The 21,632-nt window shown below is 47.1% G+C and overlaps 2 long non-coding RNA genes across 3 annotated transcripts in view; one reads left to right on the top strand and one right to left on the bottom strand.

The window, feature by feature from the left end:
* Positions 1–21,632, top strand: part of LOC128075464 (uncharacterized) — a 49,171-nt gene that overhangs the window by 22,421 nt on the left and 5,118 nt on the right. Inside the window, exons 3-5 of one of the 2 annotated variants that reach the window (XR_008203841.1) lie at positions 14,921–15,167; positions 16,053–16,215; positions 18,888–19,042. This is a non-coding gene — a long non-coding RNA (uncharacterized LOC128075464). Of the gene's footprint in view, positions 1–14,920; positions 15,212–16,052; positions 16,216–18,887; positions 19,043–21,632 lie in introns of both variants that reach the window. The other variant, XR_008203840.1, reaches the window with a different exon arrangement.
* On the bottom strand, positions 15,327–16,424 carry LOC128075463 (uncharacterized). Its single transcript, XR_008203839.1, has 2 exons — positions 16,152–16,424; positions 15,327–15,562 (listed from the first exon to the last, which is right to left on the bottom strand). It is a non-coding gene; the product is annotated as an uncharacterized LOC128075463 (long non-coding RNA).

Here is a 21,632-nt window from a genome sequence, read left to right as displayed (position 1 = left end):
GGGGGTTAGCAAGGTAAAATTTTCCTAGCTCCTTCTCCTGCCTGAATTCTGGGCAAATGGGGCTCACAAGTGCCTATTTATATAGGCAGAAAATGTCATTATTCTGTCCAATTATAATCCCAAACTTTAAAAATTAATTGAGGTAGGTATTAAATTAAACAGGTTTTGCTTGAGTAAATATTTTCCATTGTGGAGCCTAATCTATTCACTTAATAATCTAAAGCAATGTTATTAATTTTTTTTTGGTTTGCAGAAAAAAAGAGTCTGTTCCATTAGGAACTGCCACTGGCTTAAGAGGATTTTACTCCCTTTTTATGGTTTGACTCAAAGAAAATTTATTCCCGCAATAGGTTTAATGATTCTTAGCCAATGTTGTCTTCCCAGCTGCAATTGGGCTGTAATAAAAAAAAAAAAAAAAAAGGCTTTTGTTAGACATGCACATTCTTGGCTGTCAATAATGATTAATATTTCCCTACAAGATCATCTTATTTCTCAGGTTTGACTTAGAAGCTGCTGTTCCCTCTGAAGCTTGCTAAGGGTTTTCTCCCAGAGCGGCTTTGATGCAGCACAGGTGAGACCTGCAAAGCCTTTCTTTGTAGTCCATCTCTGCCCCTTGATTGCTGACCTGTGGCACTATGCTTTCTAGGGTCCTTTGCACAGGAATTTTATTTTGGGGTGACAGAGAATTATTTGCAAGAGGAATTTTTGAAGAATTCCATGTGGGGAGAGGCCCTCAGAGGTCCCAGTGGGGAGGACTGTCTGGACAGCTTGGTGAGCAGAAGAGGGGATGTAGGGCTGACTCTGATTCCTCTCCAGTGTTGGGCAAGTCACAGAGGGCTCTGACACTCACTCAAATAGTAAGTAGTGGTAGCAAGCTAAGGCACTGCCATTAGAAGCCCTTTGCTGCAGGGCTCCATCCCTGCAGTGCTCAGAAGGAAGGACTGCATCCCAGCCACCCTCATGTGGTGTCTCCTGTTAATCCTGTGTCTGTCCCCCCTCGATGCACAGGCAATGATGGTTATGTCCACTGATGGGTATATCCAATGGTGGGTATATCCAATGGTGGGTATATCCAAGCTCAGAGGTGCAGGAGGAGGATGGAAGAATAGGGCTGGGCTAGGTGGATATTTTTTTCAAGTGTTACAGCAGAGATTTTGGGGCATCGCCAAACATATGGGGCTGGAGCTTCACTGAGAAAGTTTGCGTTCTAATTCATGGCTATTTTGGCAGTGCTGTACTGGTTCATAGTAATAAAAACCCTGGGAACAGGAAAGGACGAGATGCTTAGCCGGCTTAAGAGAGACCTTTGCCATTAGCAGGACATACATGCTTTCAGATGAGCTTGTCACATCAGTCCTAAATGAATTTGTGATTCATGGACTTGCGAGGCTCTCTGTGCTTTTGTCAGGCAGATCTTTTGGACAGTATGATGACACCAGAGATCTTGCATAAAGGAATCTCTTCTCGCTTCCTGTTCTCTGAAAGGCAGCTAATTTCAGGACAGAACCTGGCAGCTGATTGTAGGAAAAGAAGTGATCATCAGTACCAGCAATTAAAATTGAAGTGGAAAATGAATGAGACAAAATGCTTGGACTAGCATCTGGAGTTCCTTTGGAAAGCAATTGCAATCTGATACAAGTTGTAACAGTATTGTTAAGCTTGCTAGTGTCGGTTGATGGATATCCCTGCCCTGCAATTTTTGTTTAGATAACAGAAAGAGCTGTGTCTCTGAAAACCAAGGCGATAAGGAAAGTCTGCTGAGTCTTTGCACCAAGGAAACAGGAGGTCCTGCTTGGATTTGGTCACTGAATATGTAACACAATTCTGGGAAACTTCTGCATATGTAACGTACCCACTGGAAAGCTTCTGCTTATGTGAAACGAGACATGGATATATACTGCATTGTCTTGTGAAAGCTCGACAGGACAATTACCCCTATGCGTCCAGCACTGATATTAAAGGATGTCTGCTTTCTAACCCTGCAGCTTGAGTCTTAGGGAGTTTCCTGATCAACTGTCTTGTGGTATCAAAACAGTCATGAGTGGTCAGAGCCGTTGTTTTACTTCCATCAGAGCCCTGCTGCATAGCAAAGAAAAGATTCCTTTTCAACAATGGCTGTCAGCACAAAGAGCTGCAGAAATGGTGCTAATGCAGCCTCGCACTAAGCCAAGACAAAGACAAACTACTTTCAGCATCATTTCAGAATCCAAGGTTAAACGTCGGGCTGGTCCAAGCAGATTTTATGAGCAGCCCTCGCATAACAAACCTGTGTGGGTGCAGAGGGGGAGCATAAGTGCTTTTTGGGAAGGAGAATTGCTTCACTTTCCAATTTCTAAAGGCTCACGATAAATCATAGCCTGAACACTCAAAAACAGAAACCCGATGGCTTTTCTGCTCATCTCGTAGTGAAATAATGGGTGCTGAGGTGAGAAAGCATCACTATGAGAGACACCGAGTCACCAGGAAGGAAGCAGGAAGACACTAGCTTGAATTTCAAACAGTGTTTGCTGACCTCCAAAGTGGGTGAGCCAAGGCTCAGGGAGCACTGGCAGAGCCCTACAGGCTAATGCTGCTTTGAAAGGACCTGAATCTGAAGGTCTTCTCACTGCAACTGAGCCGTGTGTGGGTCAGGCAAAACTATTGGCAAAACTGCAGTCAGATTCAGCTTGGCAGGAGGGTTTGTCACCCAGAGGGGTCACACCTGGACCCGGCAGGACCAAGAGGTGCATCCCGGTGACACAGTTGAGAGCAGGTGTAGATGACCATCGTTTAGAACCACAGAATCTTTTGAGTTGGAAGGAGCCCTTCCAACTAATGGTTGGTTTGGTCATCTAATCCAGCTCCCTTGCAATGAACAGGGGCATCTATAGATAGATCAAGTTTATTCACTGCTTTTGTGAGCCAAGTGATTCCCGTGCCCCTCTTCAGTTGGTCTTCAGCACCAACTGTGTGAGTATGCCCTCTTTTCTTTCTTTTTCAGCCTAAGTTGGATATCAGGGTAAACTTTGTTACAGACAGGGTTGTGAAGCACTGGAATGCCAGGGTTGAGTCACCATCCCTGGGTGTGTTTAAGAACCATTTGGATGTGGTGCTCAGGGACATGATGTCGTGGTGGGTTGTTAGAGTGAGGCTGTATGGTTAGCTTGTGGTTGGACTCGATGATCTTTAAGGTCTTTTCCAACCTGAGCAATTCTATGATTCTATGATTCAATCACTGCACCTGTATTCCTGTTCCTGGATTAGTGTAACCATATCATATGTGGAGAATATGTTTTCGTGTTCCTGCTGTTCCAGCACATTACCCATCCTCACATACACCCCTCTGATGCTATTTCTGGGCTCAGCACTTATCACCTTCGTTGAGAGATGCCCCTATTTTCTCACATCCTTTTCAGCTGTTCAGGTAACTTAACAAACGTTTCCTACTGCACAAGGATCTGTGAGTGCAAGGCATATTGTGAGAGGCTCTGGGAAATTATATGTTTTACTTTTAACCCACCTCTTTCTTCCACTGAAGCCTTTCTTGTCACGGAGTCAGCCCTCGGACTGCCTTGGGCCCACTGTTGTCCCGGGGGGGCGTGATGGCTGCGATCACGGGTGCTTCAGTCGAGCTCACCAGACTGCGCTGACGCATTGCTGTGCACGGCCATTTGAAAGAGGTTTGTGTGGACAGGAAGTGGGGCAGATTAGAGGCACACTGAAGCTTTTGTTTTATGCCAGGACTTCAAAATGTTCTCGCTGGTATTTCTGAGGTCCCATTTTTAGCCACTTTCCACATGTGTATAATAGAACAGGAGACCAGCCGTACTGCTCTTGTGAGCCACATACCGAGTTTTCACGGGGTGAGAGTCACAGGACACTTCACGTGTCCCAGAGAGCCGACGGGCTCCTGAGGACGTGCAGGACAGGCTCCTTCAGGTCTGCTTCCTACATCAGCTGGGAAGCAGCTCACCAGCACCTCCCTGACCAGCTCTGCCACCCTACACACTGCTCTGGAGCTTGAGCTAGATTTTCCAGGTGCCTGTGTCTCTTCTAGCCGTCTCAGCCATACCACTTAGAGCCCTACCAGTTCCTCCAGAGCTAGTTGAGTGTGTGTGCACAGAGGTAGTCAGAGATCCTGGCAGGCTGTAGGTGGTGCTGGGATTTTGTTGCCTCTCCATCCCCTTTGCACCCTTTCTAGACATGCATCAGTTCCACTCCCACAGGAGCACTGGGAAGAACATGCTCCAGCTGCTGTTCCTCCATGGTTTCTGCCCAGCAATGTAAACAGTTTACAAGGGACTTTGTAAACAGCAGATTTGTTTAGGATATTGTCTGCATTCCCTCTTCAGTGTCCCCTTATTCTGCAGCATAGAGCAAACATTGTTTGCTCTGCTGGTTTTAGGTCTGTGCCTTGCATCATCAGAGGGAAAGATGCTGGTGACCAAGAGGAAGGAGCAGTGTATGCTCCTGCAGTCCGGGTGAGCCTGCTGGGTTTGGGGGATCCCTCCAGGGTCCCGTGTAATGTTGCTATGAATACAGAGGAAAGTTGGCATGGGCTGAGGCTGCTGCTGAGCCCTTTCCAGGACGTGATTGCATGAGAGAACAGAGTTTATCTGAGTAGAGAGCTTGCTTATGCTGTGCCCAGGGCACTGGGAGATTGATGAGAAATCCTCAAAGACGGGGTCTTCATTTCCTATTTGAGAGTATCAGAAAGTCGCTGGCTCCCTGGGGAAGCTGGTTGTCCACCCAGGAAGTAAGGATTTTAAATCTACTTGGCCTTCATCCCATGGAAGTAACATCTGAAGATGTCTGTTCTCCCTTCATATCTGTCCACATGGGGATTCTGCCCATGCCCACTAGAAGAGCAGCTTCTCTCTGCTTCCCCTTGACCTTTGTCAAGAAGTAGAGAATGGAGAGAGCAGTTCTACCTGAGTTTCTGCTTCTGCCACAGGAGCTTTGTCAGATCTGAGCTGTACTTACTCCCTTGTAGCTATTAAACCTCATATACTCGAACTGGACATGAACAGTTGCAGAGGTGGATGGGGGAAGCTCAAGATAGAGGCTGACATGCAAAGAAAATGATACAGCAGCAAACAGAAATGTTTAGAAGCAATCAGGGGCAGCTGGGTGAATGAGGGATAATTCTCAAGAACCCAAAGGTCTGAAGGGTGGGTCTTCCTTTTGCTAGTAAAACATTACTTCTGCAGTGTGGCTGGGGGAGGTAGGTGCCCAAACAGGTGAGCTTGTGAGGGCCTGACTTTCAAGAAACATCTAGGGATGGTCAACAGACCAGGAGGGAACATCTTTTGAATGTTAATTACGGTGTGCCTATTGTCTGTTGTCGTTTGATTTTCTACTGTCATACTTAGGCCTGAGCAGCCTCTTCTGTTAGCGTGACCATGTGAGGGGCTGTTTGACCCACTGTGGCAACATCCACATCATTATTGGGAAGAGAAGGCCAGGCAGTTCTTTCAGATGAATGTGCTGCTTCTTCCTTCAGAAGCATGATGTATAGCACGGACTCAGCATGGCCAAAGAACAATCATGAGGGATGACTTTTGGATGTCCCTGGATTTTTTAGATACCACGTTAAAACCCTGTTTTCCTTTGGAGGATGTTGGATAGTTGAGTTCTATCCAGCAGAATCTTGGCTTTCTGGTGAGTTTCAACTGTAAATATTTGAACAACAAAATGCCTCGTCTTAGCCTTAGCAAAATTTAATCTTTCTGTACATAATGAAATCTGGCCTAAGTCACAAGTGAAAGCAAGAGTGATAGTTTCAGGTGTGTCCCTGTGGGTGTTTGCCCACATCAGCACAGAAAACAGCGTGTAGCTCATCACGGGTGGCAGCCTGCTCATCAGGAAGGGGCTGAAGGGGCAACTGCTTGGCTGAGCTTAATGTACTCTTGAATAGGAAAACAGGAGGGCTTCAGGTCGTAATGGATGAAGTGAGACAGAAGGTAGAAGGCAAAGGGCTGTCAGGAGAGTAGCCAATTCTCACCTTTTTCTGTTTCCTCACAGTTTCTGTAGTTTGCCTGTAGCTTGGCACCAGTTTTCTATAAACCTCAAAGCTCAAGCAGATTGTCATCCCTGCCATAGGTAAAACCTCCCTCTGTTCAGCTTGCTTGTCTGCTTCATTCCCTCTTGGGTGGACAATGCGACATTACAGGAAGGGTTCTGTACAGTTCTTTTTTCCCTCGAGCCCTCACCTTGATTGTGCAGAAGGGTGAGAATAGGAGGCAGGAAGCTCTGCCTTCCTCCCGCCCCATCTGCCCAACATGTTCCAGGAGAGCTCTGCAGCGACCTAAGTTAGGGACACTGAACTCCCAGAGGGCAGAGCTGAGTCTGAGGAGTAGGAGAGGAGTGCAGATTACTGAGGAAAGGCTGAGCAGATGTGTGGAAAGAGACAAGCGATGCCAAAGCAGGAGAAAGAAGAGGGAGAACAAAATGTACGTGGGGGCCGGGAGGCATTTGGCTGTGATGAGAATGCTCCCGCAGCCCCAAAGGACCACCCAGGACTTGTACACAAAGGAGCTGTGAGGAGGCACAGAGGTGCAGTGCTGCCAGGCAGAGCCAAGCGTGCAACGTGATCCTCATAAAAACAAATTTCTTACATGAGAAATCTGAGGGGGCTGGGGTTTCCTGGGGCCGGCAGCCCCTGGTGGTGCAGGAGGTGAGCGGAGAAACAGGTCAGGAAGGAGGGGCAGAGCAGCTGCTGGGGCAGCAGGTCAGGACCAGGGCACTGGCAGAAAGTCTCTGCAGTTCTGCACAGAGAATACGTTTAAAGCATTGACGTTTCCAGATGATCACTGAACTGACAGCTGCCTCCTGCAGCCATCAAGGGCCTTGAAATCCTACCTTCCTTTACAATAAGCAGGTGCCTCACTTAGATGTCTTGAGTGAAAACATCTGGAAACCCCCAGCCTTCACCCCAAATTCACCCTGCTCAAGACACCAAGCAGACAAGTTTGTTCCTCCTATATGCAGCCCCTCTGCCAAAGGCAGTGAGTGCAGGCTGTGCTCCTTTGTTTTGGCCTGGGCTGAACTGTGTGTGGGAATCCATCCGGTCCAGTCACACCCCAGTGCCTGTTAGAGGCCTTGGATTTGGCACAGGGATCAACTCCTGCTGCGCCTTGTGCTCCTGCCATTCCTCTGGTGGAGGAGGCAGGTGAAAGTGATTGGCAAAACCTTTAGGGATCCACATGTCTTCCATCCCGATTTCAGTGTTGCAGGGGTAGGAGATCCCCACCTCTCAAACTACAGAGAGGACAGAGTAAGACCAAATAAAACTGAAGGACAGTGCCAAAAGCATTGCCTTTGTGTCAAAGCAGTGCCCCCAGTTGTAAACTACTGCTGCCAGGTGACAGAGCCACCTTGGGCCCAGCAATGCTTTCTGCCTTCTAACTCTACCAATCCTTTTGTCACAGGGCCACCAGTGAGGTAGTAGTGTGTCTTGTGACCAAAACAGTGCCTGTACAGCTGAGCCCTGCATCGCTTCCAGGTCTTTTGACTTCAGCATGACGAGTGGTTCTGAAGGTAGGGTTGAGATGGCAAGTGCAATCGAATTAATAGGGAAGATGATTGCTAATAAACCAGGCGTGATAATACTTGGCAGGATGGGAAGGGCTGATGAATGTTTGCCGAGCCACTTGAAACTCTGAGAGTGCCTGGCGTGCTGTTAGGTGTGCAAAGTGATTTCAGGGAGGGACACACGCCTTCATCTCTCCCTCACAGCCTGCGAGCTGGTGTTGGGGGCTCTGGCAAGCTGAAACAATTCCCATTTAGGTTTGACCTTTTGCTGGATATTAAAGCCTGGCTGTGGCTCAGTGAGATGAACGCTGCAGCAAATGCAATTCCTCAAGATGAAATATCTCTCCACTGGGTAATTCCAGCCTCATTTTGAGGGTTGTTGTATTATTTTTTTTCTTTCCCGCTGAATCATTTATTCCCAGTGTCAGGAAGGTGCAGAATGACTTTCCCCACTGGCTTTCAGAGCTTCATTGATTCAACTCCCACTCCTGCAAATGTGCTGGACCAGCAGCCCTTGGTCTCTCTGATTTTCCCAGGGGGGGATGGGGAAGGCAAGAGTCTCAGGGCTGGGGGAGCCCTTCAGTGAACCCATTACAGCCTAGGTGAGATGCTATTGTATATTAAGCTCCACAGTCCAGAACCTGTGCCTTTATTTGCAGAGTTTTGGCTTTAAATGCCCACTCAGCAGTCTTCATGGGGAAGGGGAAACAGGGCACATTAAAATCACTGGTGAAAGCAGATTTTGTTCTGGAAGAACCAGGACCCACAAGACCTGAGCTACCTTGAGCCCCTTCAGATACTGCCAAAGGTCACTGAAGGCAGCACAGATTGTTGTCTGTATGCAGTGTTCAGAGAGAAAAGGGGCAGGATGCGTTACAGCACTTTTCTGAGAGCAAGAAGATAATGGCAGATCAGTGGTAGAGAGGGGAGAGGTGAGTAGGGTCATCTACAGCAGGTTGTGTGCAGCACCTATGGGAATGCCTGAGATTGTACAGAACACCACAGACCTGTGGCCCTTCCTGCTCTCTGGTTCACTGTTGCAATGTAACTCCTTTGCACATGCAGGTTATGAATCCAGTCCTTTCCCTTCAGCAAAAGAAAGCAATCTACTCCCACAAATGTGTAGTGAGCAAATTCAATCACTCGTGTGTCTACTAGACAGAAGTGAGTGAACCCAGGCCTCTGCCTGTCATCATCAATCTATCTGCAGCCCTGTATCTGAGGTCACACTTTACTCTCTCCGCTGCAGCTCCCTTGTCCAACTGAGATGGGAAGAGAAGGAGCAGTGCAACGACACCTGGAGAAAGCAGGGTCCAGGGTCCCCTAAAAATCTGGGAACCCAACCCAAAATGTACCAATCATGTACTTGTGTCCCAGCAACATTGTTCTGAACACTCAGCTTTAGCGTTACCTAAATTGTGCAGACACCTGTGTTCTTGCTGGTGTTCTCCAGGTCCCTGAGGCAGGGTGCATAACTCCAGTAGTGCAGCAGGATCTCTCCCTTGGCTTTGCAGTTCTGAAGGCGTAGGTGAAATCTCAGCTGCTTCTGACTTGTTCAGCTCTACAGGGTTTTGCTTTGCACTTGATGTGCTTCTGCCATCTCCTGAGGCTGTTTCACACCAGACCCTTTGGAGAGGACAATCTCTTTATCTGTGAACATTTCTGCTATGGGAGCAGAGCTGAGTCACTGCTCCTTTGCGCTTGGATACAGTGCTACACCAGCTGAGCAAGGTGAGGAAGCCAAGTGGGTGTGAAACACAGAGCACTGCTTGCCCCCTTTCCAGAAGAGGAGCAAAGAGAGCAGGACAGCTGTGAGGTTGGCTCAGCGCTTAACACGGGACTAGATGGATGCCTTGTCCTACAAAGCTAGTGGCCAGGCACTTGCTACTGAATTCCAAGCTTTGACTGACAGAGTTTCAAGCTGTCTGACCATACCCATTCATTACAGGTTGCAAGATTCCCCTGCCAAGTAGTTGCAAATGTTTCCGTTTGTTTTCTGTTTGGTCCAGTTTCTCATGTTTATTATCCTAAACTTGCCCAGGACGTGACTCTGACATCCATTCCAATTCCATTTAACTTCTACTTCATCCTGTGAAGAAGTGACAAGCACTGTTCAAAAGGACAGAAGAATTAAGATGGGTCTTTGCACTCTTCCTTCCATGGGATCATGCGTGATGCTCTCACATCTGTTGGGCTCAGGCAAACCTAAAAACACCAAACAGTGCAAAAGGGTGCTGGTGTTGACTGCAGGGGGCTGTGGGCTGTAAAGGAGCAAGGATGCTCAGTGCTGGTAGATATTTGAGTCACTGTTTATTACAGTGCTACACAGAAACAAAAAAAGATCAATATTTATTTGTTGCAGAAAGCATAATTTTGCATGAAAAGCATCGATCAGCATGTCAGCCAAGACAATGTCATTATATCTTCTTTATGATTTGGTCAACATCCCTACATGAGTGAGGACTTTGTTCCCCTAGACAGATAGAGCTGGGGCATGGTTCTGTGTTAGAAGGGAGCAGACCCTGCAGAGGTTGTGATGCACTGAGATCTGTATTTAAAAATCTTGTCTAGCTGGAATATCCTTGAGTGCAGCCTCCCTTAGAGTTTTCCAAGTCAGATCCTAAATTTTTAGCCTTTTATCCCAGTGAAATAAGCTGCTTGCCAGCTAGGGTCAGGGTGAAATCTCCCTCCAGAGGGTAATACTGCGCAGTTATGGGCATTATGGGATGCTGATGCCATCCTTTCAGTCAAACCAGCATATGTGGGGAGGATGCCTGTCAGTCCCAGGAGTTACTGCGGTTTTATAGCAAGATCCCCTTATTCTTCTACAAAAGCAGTTCAGACCCAGAGCGGTTCTGGCCCCAGCAGAGATACAGGAGCACCAGGACGGCCATGTAAGCAGCAGGCTCTACGATTTGCAGAAAACCAGGCTCAGGGCTGCTGGGCCAGGGTTCCCAGCAGCACTACTGGTTCCTTTAGGGCAAGCCACAAGACAACCACATGCTCTGCAATTGCAGAATTTGGCTTCCACTTAAACACCAAAATAATTGGCTCAACAAGATGGGGGTGTAGTGGCTTCTCAGAAAATCCTGCTGTAGAAGTCATGATGGGAATTCTTTGAGACCAAACCTTGTGGTGCATCTGAGCCAGGAAAGTACACCCCTGGCTTGGTAAAAGGATCCTGACCAGTTCCCAGACTGGTTGTGAGACTTAATCTAGGTGTTTGTAGATTGAAGGTATTGTCAAATGAAGATGAATGGCCCTGTCTGGCTATCTGAGTGATGGATGAGTTGTTGTTTCATGCAAGCAGAAGGGATCTCCACGTGGATCCTGAAGTTTTTAAGACCGTTGTTCTTGCTCCCACAGCCAGCCTGACCTTCTGACAGCTGTTTTGCCAGAGGCTGGGTTCCTGTGTGGGACATGAGGACCCAGATCACCCATTGGTGCTGGGTAGGAGCTCTTCATTGTTACAGTACCAGAAGTCACAGTCCCATCCCTGCTCTCAGGCAAGCAGGGCTTTCCTTGTGCCCCACGGTGCTCATCTGCCCTGGGGTGAGCGTCTTAAGGCAGAAAGGTGACCCCATCAGAAATACAGATTGTTTGCACCTTACAGCAGCCTGGCAGTGGGACTGGGCATGGTGGCACTCCGGGAGCTTTCAGAGTTTTTGGTCGCACTCTTGCCTTGCAGATGTGATGCACAGAGTGAGCAGTTCTGCTGTGTGATGTCTCAGTGATGGAACCCTTGATTTCTCTTTAGGACATAACAAATGTTTGGGCTGAACAGACTGATGGTCCTCCCAGCCCAGTACTGTGTCTCCACCAGCAGCCAAGGCCAGATGCCTTAAAGGAAGGCATAAAAATCCCATAATGCCCATAATTTTGCATTACTACCCTATGGGGGAAGATTTCCCCCTGACCCCAGCTGGCAAGCAGCTTGTACCCTGAAGCAGGCCAATCAATAGCTGTTATGATTTTCATTTGAGCTACTGTCACTGCAGATAATGTTCTTATTCCCATAAATGTCTGATCCTATTGTGAAACTCTCTAATGATGTTTGTTATACTGGGTTTTTTTTTGATATCCTGGTGAGGAGCTGATGTTCTCAGATACAGTAGTCAGGGTATGTCATGGATGACCTGCTGCAGGCTGCTCTTGGGATCCAGAAGGGGAGCTTGGCCCCTTCCTCATCAGCCCAGCCAGCTCCTGCTATTTTAAACTGACTCTCCTTTGCTTTACGGTGACCACTTAGAGAAGGAGAATGACTGATGAGTTCCATATCTGTATGAATTTTTGGTTGAGGCACTGCCCTACAAGCAGAAGTGTACCAAAAGTAGATTTGTTTCCCTCTGGAATATTTGCAGGGTATTTCTTAGGGACTGTGAAGGCGATGGCAGACTAGTTGATCTTTGGTCACCAGCTGTTTCAGGTGATGGAAACAGTTTCTTGTCTGGCAGTGCCCTGTCACTCCTTGTCTCCTTGGACATCCTGGCCAAAGCTGTTAATGCCAGCCTCTGAGCAGGTTGGCATACAGCAGAGGGTCCAGAGGACCAGAGCTCACTGCAGTGTCTGGGAGAAGACCCTGATGTGACTAACTCTAAATGAGAACTTAGGTAAAGTAAAAGCTTTCATCCAGAGAGGACCCCCTCCCAGCCATCTTTAGGGTGAAATATCCAGCCCAGAGACTGCCTCTTCCACTCTGCCTCTTCCGCCCACTCCAAGCATGGGAGAAATTACAAGGAAGGCTACCCACGAAGGAGCGGCAGAGGTGTGTTTGCCTGCTAGCAAAACAGCAGAGGGGAATGAAGGCAGGAGAGCAGGTCTCGTCATGTAGAAAGGGGAGGAGGTGACACAGCCCATGATAATTGGACCATTAAATCTAGCAAAGGCACCGACACTTACACAATGTGGCTCAGGGAAACAAACGTTCTGTAGTAACAATAACTCTTCAATAGCAAGCAATAATAAGCAGCTGCAGTCATTTTTTTTTTTTTTTTCTGCTGACCTAGAGCTTAATTCTGTTGTTCAGACTCTGGGTCAAATTGTTCTAAACCGCTCCATAAAGGCCAGAGAGGTTTGCAGAGATGTGCAGGCAGGACTGAGAGGAAATTTTGTCTCTGAGATAGTTTGCAAATGCCTCTCAAATGTCTGCTTGTGTTTTCTATGCTTCCTCTCTTCCAGCTTCAGAAATCTCTGCACAGGAGAGAACCACCTCAGTCCCCTTGGTCAGATCCCCTCTGTTCAGTGAGTCACCAATTACAAACGATGCCAGAGCTGCCTGAGACAGTCACAAAATTGGCTTAAAAACCTTAGAGATTACAAATCTGGCTTTAACTCTTCTTGTTTGCTGTAGGTCTGGGGAGTAGGGTTTTCATCTCAGAGCTACTTTCTCAGACTTTTCAGTTGTGAGAGCTGAAATGCCAGTTTTGTAGTAACAAAAGTGGAATTTAGCATGCAGAGCTGAGGACTGGAGAACAACACCCTATTTCTGAAAGCTTCACAGTAAGTCCAGACTGTCGGGGCTTCCAGAGCTGCTACTCATAATGGATAGTGTCCAGATGAAACTCCTGCTGGTGTCTGCATCTGAAGGTGTTATGCCCTGGTAAAAGGTGTGTGTGGGAGCAGAGAGGCCCCAGACGTCGCTGGAGCTGGCTCTGGTCAGGTATTTTCTGCCGATTCTTACCAGTCTTGTGGCATCCCAAGGGGATTGCAAAGCAGTCAGCTTTCATTTAAAGCCTGACCTTGGCATCAGGCTGCTAGCATGGCAAGGAAGAGAGATGAGTTAGCTGGCAGGCTGCCTGTATGTGGCAAGGGCTCTTTAAAAGCCTCGGAGGATGCATTAGTTTGATGTCAAAGGCTTTGTTTGTGGCGTTCCCTGGAACGGTTATCCTCCCTCTGTGTCTGTACACATATCTCCTCCCTGTCTGAGTCTCTGAAGCTCCCCCAGCCCACGGCCGAAGAACGCAGGGATAGCTCCAGTGAGACAGATGGAGATGGATCCTGGCCTCTGTGGGGACAGCTGCATCCCTGACAGTCCCCTCTGGTCACACACCTGTTAGGAACTATACTTAGCATGGGAAAACTTTCCAGAAAAAAGAAGGCAGGGGAGAAGTGGGGAGGCGGAAGGGCTGGGAATTTGGCCTCATTCTTCGCAGCAGGTCCTCAAGCTCCAAAATGCCTTTCAGCGATAGCATCCAAAGATGACAATCAGGTGAAAAGCAGGCAACATATCAAGGCGTGCTGGCACTGTTCAGAGACAGCCTGAGTGCGCGATGGCTTCATAAGTCCTGGCTGAGCCGCCAGGAAGCCCGGAGTGTTTGTCCTGCCGGGCCCAGCAGTCCAGATCACTCAGCATATGGGAATGGAGGGTGATACTGAGGGAAGCACGTGCTAGGAAGGCACAGGTGGAACATGCTTTTGCAGCATGTGAGGCAGCACAGGCTCCTTGTCCATCATGTCACCCAGGATTGTTGCAGTACTTCCAGCAATTCAAGCAGTTCTTGGTTCTGGAACACGCAGCAAGCTGTCTGCCTGTGCTCCAGCTTGCCTGCAGCATTCACTGCCATCCATCCGCCTGCCCATCATCCCACTGTGTATGCTCCTACCCCTACAGCTCACAGACTGTGTGGAATGAATAAATCCTCCACTTGTGGAATGAAATCCTCCTCTTGGTGCTGTGCAAGGTGAGGGAATGGGAAGCATTTCAGTTTTTCTTCTGTGTATAAATGAGGAGCCTGAAGCTAGTGCTCCTGCTCTGATGCTAACTGAATGTACAATAAGCTTGCTTGCCAGTCCCCCCTTCTTGCAGCAGCAGTGGAGGCAGCAGATCCAGGTAAGTTTAGAGCCCATGTTTTCTTTTATCTTCCTCCCCCTTGCTGAGCAATGAGTTGCATTTTCACTACGCATGGCTCCCGTTGGCCTGATGCCATCTCTGCCACATCACTTGCAGAGTGCAGCAGTCGCTGATGAAGAGTGAAACCCTACCAGTGCTTCCTAACTGCAGGAGGCTCGTGAGGACTGAGAATCCAGCAGCTCTCAATGCCTCCAGAACTGTCCCCCAGCTCCCAGTGCTGCTGACAGGTGGCATTGCTTTCCTGGAAGGACTCACTGTGTGCCTGCTTGCATACCATGCAGGCAGTTAGCATTTCAGTATTTGTGGCCACCTGGGCTGTTGCTTGGCAGAGGGATTTGCTGTACTTAGATGAAAAATACAACAGGAACTTTCATCTGCACCGTGGGTAAATTGAGCTCATGTTTTCAGTCTCTGCAGCTCTCTGCCGTGTTGTTGTGTCCTCTTAGCAAAAAGTTCACCAGAGAAAATGATTACATTGTACTTAGGAGTCACAAAACACTATGGGAAAACACTAACCATTTTTTCTGGATGATATTCTTAGTGTTTTCCTACCCTCAGGGGAAAGATCAAGAAAAGAAGAGAGAATACCACATATTCTGAGGACAGCCACAGCATCTCCAGCTGATTGGATATATGGGCAGTGTTCCTGATGGGATAAATCTGTTGCATTCCTGACTGCCTCATCAGGCTTCCTGTGGCACTGGAAGGATTTGCATCAAGCCAGAGAGCACAACAGCACTGCAGCAAGGCAGGGAAAAGCTAACATCCCCGTTTCACCAGAGGAAAAGCGATCACCAGAGGAGAGGTGAAGTCCAGGAAGGCTGTGGTGCCTCTGTGGGGTTACGCAGGGTATCTACAGCATAGTTGAAAGACAGGCCTGGGCATAACATCATCCTTTTTGAGTGCCATCAGAAGTGGGATGAAGGCTCTCCTGGAACTAGAGGCACTAGTCAGCACAAACTGCTTCTGTCGATGTGCTTTATTGGACTAGAATCGAGGAAGGAGTTTAAAAAAGAAAAAAAATGCCCCCCAAAATGGGCTCACTGAGCCAGACCAAGTCATAAACAGATTAGAATGCTGTGGAGGTCAGGTTTCAGCTGGTGTTCATGAAAACAGGGGAGTTCTGGCATTGTTGGAGGGTGATTCATTTCACTGGAATATTTCAGGGAGGAGAACCACACAGGAGTTGGGAGCACAAACCTGCAAAGAGAGGGGTCCTGTGTCGAGTTTCTGCCTCCAACTTCGCCGTTGCAGATTTATGCTGATACCACGTCTATCAGGAAAAGTTATCTGTTTCTGTTTAACTCACATGAAAGCCCATGTGTGGTTATTGCATTCTAAGTTTGCTAGAACTTGTTAATAATTTAGGATAATAAAGTCAGTCAAATTAATTCACCTCTGAAATTGAGCTTATTTGCATTGGCTTGTCTTTTTTGTAACAGATCTCTCTGCGGGCATATGTTTGTATAAGCTTTTTGTATGTGCTCGAGAGTGTTTGTGTGCATATGTAATTTCTTACAACCAGAAGAAGCTGAGCTGGATTTAAACATTGCACGAGAAAAATAGTTTCTCCCTGCCTGTGAATATATTCAGGGAAGGTCCACCCCAAAGTGAAGCCAAATAGAGGGGAAATAAATCCATGGGAAAAATGGGGTTTGTAATGGAAATGCTCTCTTGTCTTAAATTATAGCCAGGCATATTGTGAAGCTGAAACACATGCTGAAGCATCCAGACAGTGCCTCAAGCTGGCCATGCGTTCCCAGAAATAAAGAAAAACACCAGAGCCTACCTGCAGAATGACCTTTCTCCTAACTGACTTGCAGCTCCGAAGCTTTTGTGCTGGAAGAGATAGGGTAAGATACATGAAGTGACAGATTGCTACTGACAGTGAAAGGCTCTTTCAGCTACATTTCTCTGCAGCCACAGTGATATATCCAGGGGCTTGTTAGAGAAAAACAGCACCAGCCAATAACCAGTTGGTCTAAGCCCTAGAGATAGACCGTATGTCCCACACTCTGTTTCCTAATCAACGAGTGTAGAGTGAATTCAGCTGCAGTATTGCTTCTCTCTCACGTGTTCTATGGGAGGGGAACGCACCCGTGTATTTATCTGTGGCAGTGCCTCTATCTATAAATAACAATGTTTGTGCGTGCATGTGAGTGCATATTTATGTGTGTATGTATTTACTGTGGGCGAGGCTGGCTGTAGAGCGGCCCAGAAAATGGAAATCTTTTTGTGCAAATCATGCTTTTGGAGGAAAGGAGAGCCAGGAGACCAGGGATGATGAATTGGCCCTGAACTGCGAAGAAATTTTTTTTTTTTTAAAGGCGAAACAATTTCAGGGAAAGGGTCTCCAAAAAAGTCCAGTTTTGGGAGGTAGCTCAATTGAATTTCTGGTTTCTGGCTGCTTGCCTGGAGGGCCTCTTGTCACTTCTACTTTCTTCCAACAAGGCAGAAGGTGGAATTGACAGCAGCCTTCCTGCCAGGCTGTTAGAGAAGCAGTGAAGCCAGATGCTTCGCCTCCCTGCTCCCTCCCCTTTGTGCAGCCCAAGAGCTGGAGAGTGAAGTTGCTTAACTTTTCCATCTTCGTTCTCCCGTGTTCCTGCTCTTACCCAGCAGAGGTGCTGTGGAATGCAGAAATCAGCGTGTCTGCACAAAGGGGCTCTCAGCTGTTGAGGGATGGGAGCACACATGTTGCATGGCATTGTCACGCTTTTGTCTACAAAAATAAAGTCACACTTTTGTACACAGTGTTGAAGCAGAGAGGCGCATTGGGAGAGGGGCTGGCACATGATGCCCTCCCCTAGTGCACGACCAGGGCAAATCACTGTGATACGTAATACGTCACGTAATGTTTTCAGAGCTTCCATTCCACTCCTTCTAAACCCAGACTCAACCCGCGCTGTTTGCGTAGCTGCATAAAGGCTGCATTGAAGGTGATACCTGAAATATGATTTCTTCTACAAGGGCAATACCTTCGGCCCTTCTCTTTTCATCTTTTTATAGGGTTATTGCCTTTAGATGGTAAGAAATTTTAAAAGATTTCTGTTGCTGTTGAATTACCAATTCTATATGCATCATTTAACTAGATAATTTGCTGACTCAAAAATTTCTGTGTAATCAAATTGGTTGGCTATTTTAACATTCATAAATGCTGGTTAAAATGATGTGGAGAATGGGTTCCTCTATTTAGATTCAGCACAGTAGCAAGGCAAGGTTGTCTAATATTGTTTCTTGAGGTCTGACCTGCACCAAGTTAGGGGTTGTGCATTTCCCAGCACACAACCCGCAGAGCTTTTGTTCTCCCTTGTCTCTAGAACCCATTGACTTTGCTGAAGGCATCCAGACATCTCAAAAGCAGTGAGATCATAGGGCTTTATTAAAATGCACACAGCCCTCTTCTCCTTGCTACCCAGAAGTTGCATCACCATCTACCCAGTGAGTGTTTGTGTTGTTCTTCCTCCTGCCACTGCTCTCTTGGTTCCCGTGCCACCTACCCTGAGAAGGAGAGTTGTGATGGAGGCAGGCTTTCCTCCTTGTTTGGCATGCACTGCTGCTTGTGCCAAATCAGGCAGGAATGAACATCAGCCTAGGGCAAACCACGAACATTTGTAGCCTGCAGCAAGGCAAAAAAGGATTGCCCAGAACAGCCTTTGGAAATATTTTAATTATCCTCGGTGAACTGGCAATCAACTAACTTGAGGGAAAGATCACAAGTGGAGACAGAATCTAAGGGGAATTTTATGCTTGGAGTCAAATTTCAGCAACATTTTTGAAGTGTTTCTAATTGGTATCGTTTACAGCCATCACCAAACATCCCCAAATCATAACAGTTTGGATGTGTGTGGAAAACAGATCTCGGTTGTGCAGGTCTAGTGCAGCGTTGTGAGATGGATGAATGTGGGGCTTATAAAAGAGTCTGGATATCAGCCCAACCACCGAGGTCTTTCTGAACAGCTAGATAGTCAGGAGACCTTTTTAATGGACTGTGAATCCAAAAATACATTTGATTTTTTGTATCTCCATACTTGCCAGTGAAAGAAGAGCTGCATCTGCTTAATGTCTTTTGGATCAAGTCATCTGCCAGCCAAAGCAGTCTCTTCTTGCCTGCTTCCAAGAGGCATGAGCTTAAACAACTGGTCTCAGAGTGGGGTATATCTACAGTCTCAGCAGTGAAGAAAGGTGATTATTCCTCCCTAGTAATTCAGTTTCACATGAGGAAATTATCACACACGCAGAGGCGTGCACCTTCCTCTGTTCTGTCAACACGCACTGCTAGAAAGATTTATTTCAGTAATAAGGTCCTTGCAGTGAAACTTAACAAAAATGAGGGGGCAAGTTTATTAATTATATATTTTCCAGTTAATGAAACATGATATTTAAAAGAAATAATTGCAGACACCTCCTTTGATGGCACAATTCATTTTCACTAATAAATGGTTTGTGTTTCCTTTTGTTGAACTGATCAGTTACAGAGACAAATCCTGCCTTGTGCTAGGCTCCTCTGATCTCTTTTTATTTGCAGGAGATGAAATGCTCTCCTGTTCAGTGCATGCAGAAGAGACTGGAGCTGAGTTGCTATTTTCGTAACAGTAAAACTACGGCGAGATCTGAATTCTTCGTTCATGTTTCGTCGCTTTGAGGCAAGCAGTGGTGATGAGATCAGACATCAGCCATAGGGTGAGTACAGATACCACCCACACCAGCTCCACCAGCAGACTGCAGTCTGTATCTGGTTCCTCCTGTCTGTCCCTTGCAGCCCTGCTGCAGGCCCTAATAGATGCAGAAGCCTTGTTATACAGGACTCAGGTATGTCTTCCCTCAGGCTGCTTCTAAGCAGCCACTTCCATTTATGCTGGAGTGTTATGTGGGAGCTCTTAGAACACTTCAGCTCAGCATTCAAGGCATTTTCAAAACCTGGTCATGGATATACATCATCTGCCCTCGTAGTAACTTGAGGTTCTCTCTTACAAAGGATGTCCAGGTGAGTTCTTACATGCCCTGATATTAGTGGAGCAGAGACGTTGGTTGGGATTTTTTTTGCATTATCACTGATACTTTTTATATGCTCCTAACAACTTTCAAGCAGGTTGGCAGATTCTACCTCATGTAGGTGTCCACCTCTCATTTTCTTTCTGCTACCTGAGGTATACTACAGAGTCTATGACACACAGCTGAGTGATTTTTATTCCTTCCACTTGAGGGAAGTATCTTACAACATTTTATGCTAGTCCACTGCAGTTGACTCATGCCACCTACTCTTGAAATGCAGCCAACAAGGTGAGAGAATGTCTAAAAAAATTAACAGTGTGCAGATAAAATTGAGAGGGAAAGCAGAAAGAGAAATGGGATAAAACACCACAAGCAGATGAACTTGGTGTGCCTACTAAACACAGAGCCATCCTGAGTGACCGTATGCTGTTCCTTCTTTCATTATTTACTTTACAAGCTGTTGGTGAGGTTGGTAGGTTCTCCCCGTGGTGTTCACTGCAAAATAAACTACGTCAGGTGAAGTCATTAGCTCTAATAGCTATGCACACCTCAAGACAACAGTCCTTCATCACTATGATGTTGATGGGAACTCTCCTAGGAGGTGCTCATCTAAAGGCGTGCCACAGGGATTAGGGTTAGGTCCTTTGGTGTCTTCATCAGTGAGCTGGAAGGGGGGGTAAGCAGCATGTTAATGACATCTGTGGCTGAAACAAAGAGGGGACAATGCAAAGGGCCCTGGTGCCAGCCCAGCAGAAATGGGCAGAATCTGCTGTAGGCTTTCAGTCTGTCTTTGCATTCACTTGATTTTGTAAGTAAAATGCGAAATCTATGCAACCAAAGAAGTGGTTGGATATTTGTAATGGCATTTGTTCAGCTAGTGTTGGCTACTTTGCTTTATAACACAGGTTATCTGCAGGCCTATCTTGTGAATATTTGAATGTGTGAGTAGTGGAAGGAGCAAATCTGGATGGAGGCTTGCCAGCACGGAGGGAAGTAGAGTGTGTGGGTTGCGTGTCTCTTGCTCACGTGTGCACGTCTTCCAATACCTTCCAGACAGATTGTCATCCAAACAGCTCTGACAGCTTGCAGGCATCAATCACACAGACTCTGCAATAACTCTGCAAGGTCAGGAAGTGGGATCAGGTGGGGGAAAATCTGTGTCACTTTGTTCCTCTAAGGAGCAATTTGTGCCTGAACAAGGAGAGGTGAACAGAGGGTAGCAGTGACTCCTGCAAGAGTGCAAATTTGCTGCAGAGCTTCCCTGATGTGCCCAGAGCCAGGGATGGGAGCCAGGTCTGCTGAACCCCCATTCCCTGCCTTGACCACTAGAAACACTTCCTTCCCACAGAAGCCTCACTGTGAAACCACCCACAGGAGAATGGCTTTGTTATTTGGCAAGGAGAGCCAAAGCTCTGCTCTATCCAATCCACAGGCACATTTCTGGTGTTACATGTTTACTAAAATCTTGGCTTTGCTGGTCTGGAGAGAATAAAAGTTGATTGTTCATCAGCCAGGGATTGGCGTCTCCCTGCCTGTATGTGTAAATATCTCTGTACAGCCCTACCAGACCACGGGGAATGTTTGTGGTGTGCAGCCTGCTTGTGTTAGAAGCCTTCTCTCTCCTCTGCAATAAACACATCTCTTGTTACCTGTTCTCTCTAAGGCTTTTCTCGTCTCTCCTATCCTTAACTTGGCTACTTTGGCTTGTGATAGCTGGATTGATGTATTTATTTAATAATAAAACTTAAAGAGCTAGTTGTTTTCTGCATCACCGTGTCTCAGCCACTGCCTGTCTACGGAGTATGATGGGGTTAACTTAGAGAAAAGCAGGGCTACTTGGTGTGAGTATCATCCCTGCCAGCCCTTCTGTTCCTGCTGCCTCTCAGCCTTCTCCCAGTAACCCACCTTCTGAGTTGGCAGGAAAGATTGTTGCTGTTCAGGCTGTCCTGACCTTACCAGTTCCATCTCTCACCATGTGGAATGGATCATTTAAAAGGCAGTTCACAGCCCAGGTCTACAGAAAGAACCATATGACAATAGAGAGAAGATGACAGAAGACAACAGCAGGGGGATGGGCTTGCCATGCCTTTTTTCTCCTATGCACATCCTGCTAGTGTCACAGTATGTGTTTGCATGTCTCTCATGGCTCCGTGCACCCATGTCGGAATGTGGCTGTGCAGATTTGGGCACATGGGCTTGTGGGTTGGAGCAGATCCTCTGTGCAGAGCACCGCTGCTGCATCAGATCCCAGTTTTGTTTTAAAACAGAAGTAAGAAAT

This window comes from Tympanuchus pallidicinctus, unplaced genomic scaffold (genome assembly GCF_026119805.1).
Source record: "Tympanuchus pallidicinctus isolate F22 unplaced genomic scaffold, pur_lepc_1.0 scaffold12, whole genome shotgun sequence".
Lineage (NCBI taxonomy): Eukaryota > Metazoa > Chordata > Aves > Galliformes > Phasianidae > Tympanuchus > Tympanuchus pallidicinctus.
This window is presented reverse-complemented; position numbering and strand designations above follow the sequence as displayed.